A 10374-nucleotide genomic window follows, 5' to 3' on the forward strand; every position below is an offset into this window, starting at 1 on the left:
CCGAGGTTGAAAAATCACCCTTCAAAGACAGAACCAGTTGATGAAAACTGTGTGCTGGACGGTCCCAGGTGAGAAACTTTCAAAGTTCGTCAAGTTTGGTCGGAATCTTGACTCTGATAAGGGTAATGCAACGTGGCGTGAGAATGTGACCTTTTGCATCATCGAAGCTGAAGTCGGGCTGGACTAATTGGAATTATTTCCCTTCAGTCCACGATGGGGAAAAGCATAAAATTTCCTGGATTTCAATTACTAATAGACCAAAATATTTCCCAGGAGGTCACCAGCGACAAGACTAGGTAATATATGAATATCATGGGGTATTGAAAGGAAAGTCTGTTGAATTTGTTTGATAGCAAGCAGATTGAATGAATCGGAAAAGAAGGAAGAAGGACACTTATAATTGAAGCATGATATTTTGTCAACCTGTCTATTTTCTAACTGGACGTGCAATGGAATCCGAACTGCATTTCAAAGGATGATAAAATGTTCTTGGATAGAAGGAAGAAAGGAGATGGCGGTTCGTTTTTGGTAGTGGATTTTATTATTGATCTAGGGTATTATTTTAAATACTGAATAAATAAAACCCATAAACTATATAGTAAAAAGATATCTCTTTTAGGTATCGCACATACAGCCCCTAACCGCATAAATGTCCCATTTGCATTTTCATCATTTTGCATCTACATTTTGTGAACCTTTAGAAAAATATTAAAATATGCAATCTTTTATACAAATTTTCGCGAAAATTAAATTAAATTGACGAAAAATAACATCTATGGCACAACACAGTGAGGGTTTCGGCTCTAGCCTCGAGTTGATTTGACTTGAGATTGAGTCCTGAACGACTCGTGACTTGAACCGAAAATTCTCACTGGGTTGGATCTTGGTCAAAATTCATTTGGTAGTGTTACCAATTTTTCGAAAAATCATATTTTATTGTAAAACATTGTAAAAAGTAGTTTTTTAAATTTTATTTTGAAATGAATAAGGCCGATGCAAATATTTAAAAAAGTTTTTGTCCCTCGTCCCTGGCCGAGGTCAAGGGAGGGGCAAAAAAATAAAAAAATATAAAAAATTTAATAACAAGCCATAGTCTTCACATTTAAATGAAAAAAGTGTTTTAAAATGCATTTTACACTAGTTCAGTTGTTTTGAAATCATTAGTTTTCAAAAAATCTAAGATCTGACAAAAACAAAAATTGTATCGAAAAAAAAGATTTTGCATCAAAAATTTTCAAAAAATCTTAAGATTTTTTTTAATAAACCCAAACATGCTAAAAATGATTTTAAACGCAGGAGAATGTATTTTAATTTGATTTCAGTTGGTTGCACTTGAATTTTCATTGAAATTTTGAAGTTTATTGTAAAAATATTTTTTTTGCCCCCTGATTTTCGGGCCAATTTTGAAGGGGGTGACAAAAACTTTTAAAAATATTTGTACCAGCCTAACTGCATAAAATTTGACAACGAGTACCGATTTTATGTTAAAACTGCTTAAAACTGGTTAAAATTTGTGTTTTGATACCTTTTTTCGCTGTATTGGTGATTGTTTGTGGCTTCAATGCTTTATTCAAGGATGGTCATAGTTTTTACATGTTTAAAAGTAAAATGATTGTTAAATGGCGATTATGTTTTTTCTAGCCGTAAGCGCAACGCCAGTAAAATTTGCATATTGAAAAATAGGACAAAACATTTAAAATCTTAGGAGCAAAACACATAAAATACATAAAATACATAAAATACATAAAATACATAAAATACATAAAATACATAAAATACATAAAATACATAAAATACATAAAATACATAAAATACATAAAATACATAAAATACATAAAATACATAAAATACATAAAATACATAAAATACATAAAATACATAAAATACATAAAATACATAAAATACATAAAATACATAAAATACATAAAATACATAAAATACATAAAATACATAAAATACATAAAATACATAAAATACATAAAATACATAAAATACATAAAATACATGAAATACATAAAATACATAAAATACTTAAAATACATAAAATACATAAAATACATAAAATACATAAAATACATAAAATACATAAAATACATAAAATACATAAAATACATAAAATACATAAAATACATAAAATACATAAAATACATAAAATACATAAAATACATAAAATACATAAAATAACAAAAATAACTATATCATACTCCCTTCCCCTACATATGTAGAGACGAAAAATCGTCGTAAACTGAGAAAAATCACGTTTCATGCTCAATCGATTATCATGGGAAAATAGAAATCGGAGAAGTTTTCCAATTTTTCACGGAAAATGGTTCCGTCTTCCAACTCAACACACACACATCCACGATGGTCGTCGATGGAACACGTCAGTGGACCAGGACGAAAAAAACATCCGGCCGCAGAACAATCAGCACCTTTTCTGGCCGAGGTTTTCCATTCGATAAGGCACCGGCATTGACGACGGTTGGCCGCTGTGACAGTGAGGGATTTGCAGTTACAACGTATTGCCGTGTCTGTGGATCTGCTGATAGCAGATCTAGTGGCGCCATAAATCAACCGACCCTCTCCTCAAAAAAACAGGCAGGTGAATTTGTCTGATTGACAGGTTCATTGTTTTTGTACCTCTCGAGGGTTATCTATCGCTTGCATTCGCGGACCATCGCGGCTGGACACGACGACTCAATCATCCATCTATCGATCGTCCCGTTGTCACTTCCCGGCGGGCTGACCGCGGTCACTAAATCATCAGAGGGTGTTATCTGCAGACCACCACCCAGGGCCAGGGTTAATTTTATTGAACTGCTACTATGTCCGTTGTGTCTTATCGGATGAGCATTTGCTATTATCGCTCTTAATGACCACTTGAAAGAAGACATTTTTATCGATAAATCCCTCCAATAAAATGATGAGCATTATTGAAATGTGAAAATATTAAATCGTTGAACGCAACGTGCTTTATAACTGCATCTCGCTGGGTAATCCGTTGTAAAATGGTCCACGTGATGTAAACGGTGGCAAGAGTCGTCGCAGCCCTCTCAATTGGTTGCAAAACTCAATAATACCAGCCTGTCCCGCGGTTGAGCATCGTTGAGCGGGGCATCATACAAACTGTCCTGGAGAAGGCAAAATCCAAATCGATTGAGTGCTGTATATATATAGCAAATTGATGTCTGATTAAATTTTCCCGATGGCAGGAACTTGTTGAAAGCCCCTTTAAAGTTGAATTTGAACAAAATGTCTGCAAAAAGATGGCATCTAAAAAACTTCTGGGTGCATTGACAAAATAAGAAAAAGTTTCACCTTCACCGAGAAAACCACAATGCCGCAGGAACCGGTTTTGCGTGGCGTCCCTTGTTCTCTGTTTCTATTCGCACTCTAAAGTTGGCAAGAGGTGTTTTTTTTGACGAGTTTTTTTTTTGCGCTGATCAATTTTGGAACAAAACAAAAGTCGTTCAATCGTAAAAGCCACATTTGTTGGAAAACCCGGCATAACGACAGGTCACTTTTTTCCTCGAGTTGCGGAAAGACCCATCCCTTAAACAAGCTAAGAACAGTCTGATTGTGTTTTTATTGGAAAGGTAGGTTTTAAAGTTATTATTTTGTTTTCAGAAAACGCATTAAAAATTGTTATTAATTGTTAATCCTTTAACCTATAAACAAATTTGGCATCATGGGTTTGTATAAGCAAGTTTCTATAATAATATAAATGTCTCGACTATTAATGACATTAAATATATTTTGAAAAATGGGTCATTCTCTACCAACTCACACGAAACCGGGAAAAGTTGCCCCGACCCCTCTTCGATTTGAGTGAAACTTTGTCCTAAGGGGTAACTTTTACCCCTGATCACGAATCTGAGGTCCGTTTTTTGATATCTCGTGACGGAGGGGCGGTACGACCCCTTTCATTTTTGAACATGCGAAAAAAGAGGTGTTTTTCAATAATTTGCAGTTTGAAACGGTGGAAAAACGTATTTTTCATCGAAAAAAAAAAACACAAAAAAAAGTTTTAATAATTCTCCCATTTTCCGTTACTTGACTGTAAAATTGTCATTCTATGGGAAATTTAATGTACTTTTCGAATCTACATTGACCCAGACGGGTATTTTTTTATTTAGAACAAAGTTTTTCATTTTAAAATTTCGTGTTTTTTTTAGTCTTGGTTTAAAAATTTCGAAAATATTGTTTTCAAATAGAAATTTTACGAATGTTTCATATTTTAACATTGAAAATCGGACCATTAGTTGCTGAGATATCGACATTGGAAAATGGTGTATTGTTTGGGTGGGACTTAGAAAACATCAATTTTCCTGTTTTTAAACCTTTGCATGGCAATATCTCAGCAACTATAGGTCGTATCAACAAAGTGCAAAAATGCGAAATATAGAGAATTTTCTCAGCTTTTCAAAAATATTTTTTTCAAAGGTGGGCAAACATTTGCACTAATTTGAAAAATGAAAAACTGCAACTATTTTCAAAAAAAAAGACACCTTGTTGCGTATAAACGCAGAGTGACGCGCCCCTCGGACACTGCTGCTGAAGATCTTTGTGTTTTGTTCTATTGTGTGTGCTTGCAACTCTCGGTGCCCGTGCTACTGCTCAAAGTAGCATCAAATAAAAACAACAGTTCGAAGCGAGCGGTAGTGCGGGCGCAGCTGATGGAATAATTATCCTGGTCTCAGCTGCGTAAAAACACCGAAGTTGTAAGTTTTTGTAATTTTGTGAACCTTTCTGTTTAGTTAATAATAATAAATTCTAGTTTTCAACGTGCCACAAATGAAGTGTTTTATTTGGGTCGTTCGAGAAACCGGTGCCCGTTCGCAACATTGAAAAAACTTCGCTGATGATTCGACCGAAGGCGGTGACCACGGAACAACGGAAGCAGGAAGCGGATGTGCGTGGCAGCCAAAATCAACTCCGTCCGGATTGCAGCGGTGATCAAGTAAGCTGGCTGAAGAAGGTGATGGTGGAAGAAGAGGCGTCCAAAATGGAGTCCAACGGGCAGAGCTGCACGTCACCCAGGTCGCTTCTTTTCGCCATCGTCTCCACGTCTTCAGCTTACACACCCAGAAGCTCACCGAAGGAACGTCTTGCAACTGCTCACGGCCGACAGCTAGCGGATCTGTGCTGCGTCAAGTGTGGTTCGTGTGGAGTCCGGCGAGGTGCAATTGCCTTGTACAGGAGCGAGGGGGCAGACACTGTCGGCGGCAGAAGCAGAACAACCGAAGAGCGTCAAAATGGAGTCAGCGAGGTAGCAGATCCACGTCGCTAGTAAGTTGTGCTCAGCCAGCCCGTTCAGCAGCTCCGCAACGCGCCACTGGTAGTTGAGAAAAACTCCAACTTCAACGAAGCAGGAGTGTTACGGGGGGGAGTGTTGCGTATAAACGCAGAGTGACGCGCCCCTCGGACACTGCTGCTGAAGATCTTTGTGTTTTGTTCTATTGTGTGTGCTTGCAACTCTCGGTGCCCGTGCTACTGCTCAAAGTAGCATCAAATAAAAACAACAGTTCGAAGCGAGCGGTAGTGCGGGCGCAGCTGATGGAATAATTATCCTGGTCTCAGCTGCGTAAAAACACCGAAGTTGTAAGTTTTTGTAATTTTGTGAACCTTTCTGTTTAGTTAATAATAATAAATTCTAGTTTTCAACGTGCCACAAATGAAGTGTTTTATTTGGGTCGTTCGAGAAACCGGTGCCCGTTCGCAACACACCTAAAAATGGATTTAACTTGAAAACGGTGCACTTTATCAAAATTTCACTGAAGTACTTTTTGATTACAAATTTGATTTTTTATCGAAAAATTAAGTTTAAAAATTTTTGCGACAAATTTTTCGATTTTAAAAAAAAAAAACAGTATTGATTCAAAAATTCATAACTCGCTCAAAGATTTTTTGCACAACCTGGAAATTTCTGAAAATTTGGCATTTAATGTCATCTTAAGCATATCAAAAAATAAAAAAATAAATAAAAAATAGTGTTTTTTTTTTCGAATCGAGTTTTAGTGATGAAAAGTTAAATAAGAAATCACAAAAAAAAATTCTACCGTGTATCATTTTTTTTCCAGTGCAGTCCGTATCCATATCTACAGCTTTGCTGAAGACACCAAATCGATCAAAAAATTCCTTCAAAAGATACAGATTTTGAATTTTCATATATCATTTTAGTATGGACAGCTGCGAAATTTGTATGGAAAATTATATGGACATACTAATGATGCAAAATGGCTTCTTTGGGTATACCGAAGGCACCAAAAAAGTTTCAGTCGGATTAAAAAATACAAAAATTAAAATTTAAGAAAAAAGACCGATTTCGTAGAGAATTGCTCAGCTTATAAACATCACGAGTTATCGCGATTTTACGAAAAAAAAGTATTGAAAAAGTTACTTTTTGTGTTTTTCTTTGTTTCGTCGTCCGTGTCTGTCACGGGTGACCATGAACGGCCATGATCAACGACAACCAACAAAAACGCTTTGGGTAAGGCAGTTTAACTTCACATTTTATCACATTCGTGTTCCTGAGACAATTTCACATAAGAAACATGCATAAAAATTGTTATTTTCATCAATTTTAACTTGATTTTAACCATTTAAAAAATGAAAGTTTAAAAAAATCTTCGACTCACATTTATTGAAAATCAAGTTTGTTTCCAAGGATACTAGATGACACCAGAAAAAAGCAGCTTCTTAATTTTTTTAACTTTCATTTTTTAAAGGGTTAAAATGGATGAAAATGAACATTTTTGTGCATGATTCTATTGTGAAATTGTCTCAGGAACACGAATATGATGAAATTATCACCGGAAAATTTGACCTAAGGGGTCCCCCGAGCAAAAATTAAATACCAAAAAATTCACTAAAAGTAAAAGTGTCTTTTCAATATCTCAGATGGTAGTCCCAGATGTCCCCTACAAGCTGCAGGTCGAACCGAGTTGATATCTGGATGGAACAATTTTTTTATTTTAGTTTGAAAATTATGCTATTTTGCCAATAACTCCCTTTAGATTCAACCAATAACTCCCTTTAGATTCAACCAATTGGGATGCTTCTCCTTGCATTTTGTTGCATTTTTTAAGTCCTTTCAGATGCATTTTGAATTTTGAAATTAGATTGAACTTTGCCTAAGTTACAGCATTTTTAAGATTTTTGACGTTTTTGAACCTTCAAACTTTGTGTCCCGATTTGTCCCACTTCCCGTTGACCTAGAGTGTTCTTATTTTGGCCAGATGCTAGTTTTATATGTACAAACAGCCCCTGAAAGTTTCAGGCAGATTTGTGAGGTCCAAACGACGTCCCGTACAAAGGGGTATGCCCTGTTCGTGGACTCGCTCTTAAGTTTTTTGAAAAAAAAAATGGCTTTTGATTTGAACTAATTTTTTGAACTAATTTTTCAACAAAATTCTAAAAATAACATCGATTTGGCTTTAACTATTTACAAATTTTTATGTAATAATTAAAAATTTAAAAATATAGCAAATGAACTGTTTTTGGTTAAATATTTCCGTTTTTTGATGAAATTTTACCTTAATTCATGTGGGAAAAGTGCAATTACTCAGAAACAAAGGTTAATTTAGGGGCAATATTTCAATTTCCAGTTTATTCACATTAACAGATGTAATTTTACCTGCCATGATTTTTTTACTGTATAAGTCTCATAGTTACCACTGGGCAATCGCTCTCGACATGTAAATAAAAAATAAATAAAAAATCAGCCTATCCTCGATATTAATAAATCGTGTATTGTGTTTAAAAATAAAACATTGAAATTACTGAAAATATGTGTTTTACTGATCCTTAAAAATTTAACGAAAAAATAAATAGCCCAAAGTTGGTACGAATATTTCTTTTTGAAAAAGCATTTAACTTTCCAGGTTCAAGTTTTACAACTCAAGTATGTTCGACAATGTTGTAGGGTATGAGCGAGGTTCATTAAGGGGTTGTAAATCGGCAAAAATGTCAAGGGTTGGTATTGGCATTCGAACTTTTTTTTTAATTTGTTTTCAGGACATAAACATTAACATTTTTAACTATAATCAACATTAAATTTGACATTTGGTTGCATTGCATATTTGAAGTGAGCAGTTTCAAAAATTCAAATTCAAATCGGCTCAAAATTTCGGTGAAGACTCATCAAACCAGTCCCGTGTGCATGACGAAGGCCGATTTAAAAAAAGTTTATTTTAAAAAAAAAGATAAAAATATTTGTGTGTTTTTCCTATAAAAAATAGTCAGTTTTTGATATTTATTTTTTTTTGAAAAGCAAAATTTCAAAATCGGGCTTCATCATGCACACGGGATATGTCATGAGAGTCTTCACCCCAAATTTCAGCCAATGTGGTCCATCCAATCTCGAGATATCGTGGCACCCGTAAATCAACTCGTTGTTCCGAGAAAAACGCTCACAAAGTTTGACAGTCCGCTTTGCGCATGCCAAAACTTTAAACTTAAATCGTCTTCTTTTCGCTTATATCATGACATATCTTCATGAAACTTTCAGGAGTGATTGGAATTCATCTTTTTAAAGGATTTAATAAATATTCGGAATAATGAAATATTGAGATTTTCTACATGTATGTAACCCCTAAACAGGATTCTGTGATATGATTTTCCAAAAATAAAATTTGACAAAATTCAAAAATCAAGAAAGAATCAAATTGTCTACTAAAAACCACAGATCCACACATTCAATTTTCAAAATATCATATCTTGGAAGTGTGTTTTTAAACCCCGCTCATTTTTGAGTATGCTACACGAGCACCAAACTATTTATTAACTTTCAGAGTTTGTTTGTCTATACATGAGATAAACTCATGCCAAATATGAGGGAAATGGGGTAAAACGGACATTGAAATTTGAGGTCCAAAATACATGAAAAATCTTAAAATTGTTCTCATTTCCGTAAATCTTGATCAATTCAAATTCTCCTAAATGCATTCGAAAGGTCTTTTAAAGCACTTTAAAATGAGCTAGAGTTATCCGAGATTTGTTTGACTTTTTCTCATAGCTTTTGCAAATTACTGTTAAAAATGGATTTTTTAAAAACCCCAATATCTTTTTGCAACAGCCTCATATTGGTCAAAAGTCAAAAGGAAATTTCATGGACTACAAGCCTACAGTTTTAACTTGTTGGCCAATCGCAGTTTTTCTCACAGTTTTACGATTTTTCTTTAACATACATTTCAAACCGTTAACTTTTGCCCTGTTGGCTTCCATAGCGGCACTTTTGGTCTCAATTTTGACGTATTCGGATTTCTCAGACAAGTTTGAGGTGTTGGAGTTATGAATTTGATTAAGAAAATAATTAATAAAACATTTTTGAATACCCGTTTCACCCCTTATTCAACAAATTGTTAAAAATTATATTTATTCATTCTAAATGGCATTTTTTCCAAACAATTTTATAACTCCAACACTGCAGCCTAAGGTGAAATTGTTTGAGGATTCCGAATATGTCAAAATTGAGACCAAAAAGTGCCGCTATGGAAGCCTACAGGGCAAAAGTTAACGGTTTAAAAAGTATGTTATAGAAAAATCGAGTGCATAATTGTCAAAGGGAGCGCGTGGTCGTAAAAAATATTCGGAGTGAAAAGTGATTTTTTTGTGTGCCTTTTGTTTCGCATTTTTGTCATGAATTGTGATATTGTTTTCGATAAAAACGATCCGAGTTCGTTAGGTTTATCGCGTTACAACATTATTTTGATTCATCAAGAACGTCGTGTGGTGCGCGAGTCTTTTTTGTGTTGAAAAAACCTTCCCATAGCTCCGTAGCTCGGAGGGCTCGACGTCGGTTGTTTGTGTGTAAAGCCCTCTCCATAGCATCGTAGCTCGAGAGGCAACGAAAATCAATACCTTATCGAGCTAACAGAAAGAAGATAGGAAGGCACTTGATGATTGAGTTCGTCGCGTCTATTCCGTAACAAATTCATGAACTAAATGATTATATAATTAAAAATCAGACTACGCTATCATTGCAGCATTGCGTTTAACACCTCATTTTATAAATAAATATTATTTGGTTTTATCTTTCCACAGCCGGCTGTCTAAGATTAAACCATTTCATTAAAAATGTAACAACAGTTAAACGGGAAATGTCTCATCCGCAGCAACCGATTGTTTGCCTTGAGAATAAAATATAATACCTTTCAACAAACACTACGATTTTGGGTCGCATCATCATCTTCTATGATGAATCCTGACCAAACACCCTATCCTACTAACCCATTTTCAGGTTCCTGGCGCTTGTGGGGTGTAAGCACAGAGTAAATCAGCTGCCCTAGTAGCAACCTGCGCTAACTAACATTCCCGTCCCTTAAAATCGAGATCTACAAACTGACATGGCGGGCGCCGTTGGTGGCCAATGAC

General features: G+C 35.0%; 1 long non-coding RNA gene across 1 annotated transcript; it reads left to right on the top strand.

Moving 5' to 3' along the window:
• The first annotated feature begins 4516 nt into the window (after positions 1-4516).
• Positions 4517-5722, top strand: LOC119769946. Its single transcript, XR_005278588.1, has 3 exons — positions 4517-4721; positions 4778-5601; positions 5658-5722. It is a non-coding gene; the product is annotated as an uncharacterized LOC119769946 (long non-coding RNA).
• The last annotated feature ends 4652 nt before the right edge of the window (positions 5723-10374 follow it).

This window comes from Culex quinquefasciatus, chromosome 3 (assembly GCF_015732765.1).
Source record: "Culex quinquefasciatus strain JHB chromosome 3, VPISU_Cqui_1.0_pri_paternal, whole genome shotgun sequence".
Lineage (NCBI taxonomy): Eukaryota > Metazoa > Arthropoda > Insecta > Diptera > Culicidae > Culex > Culex quinquefasciatus.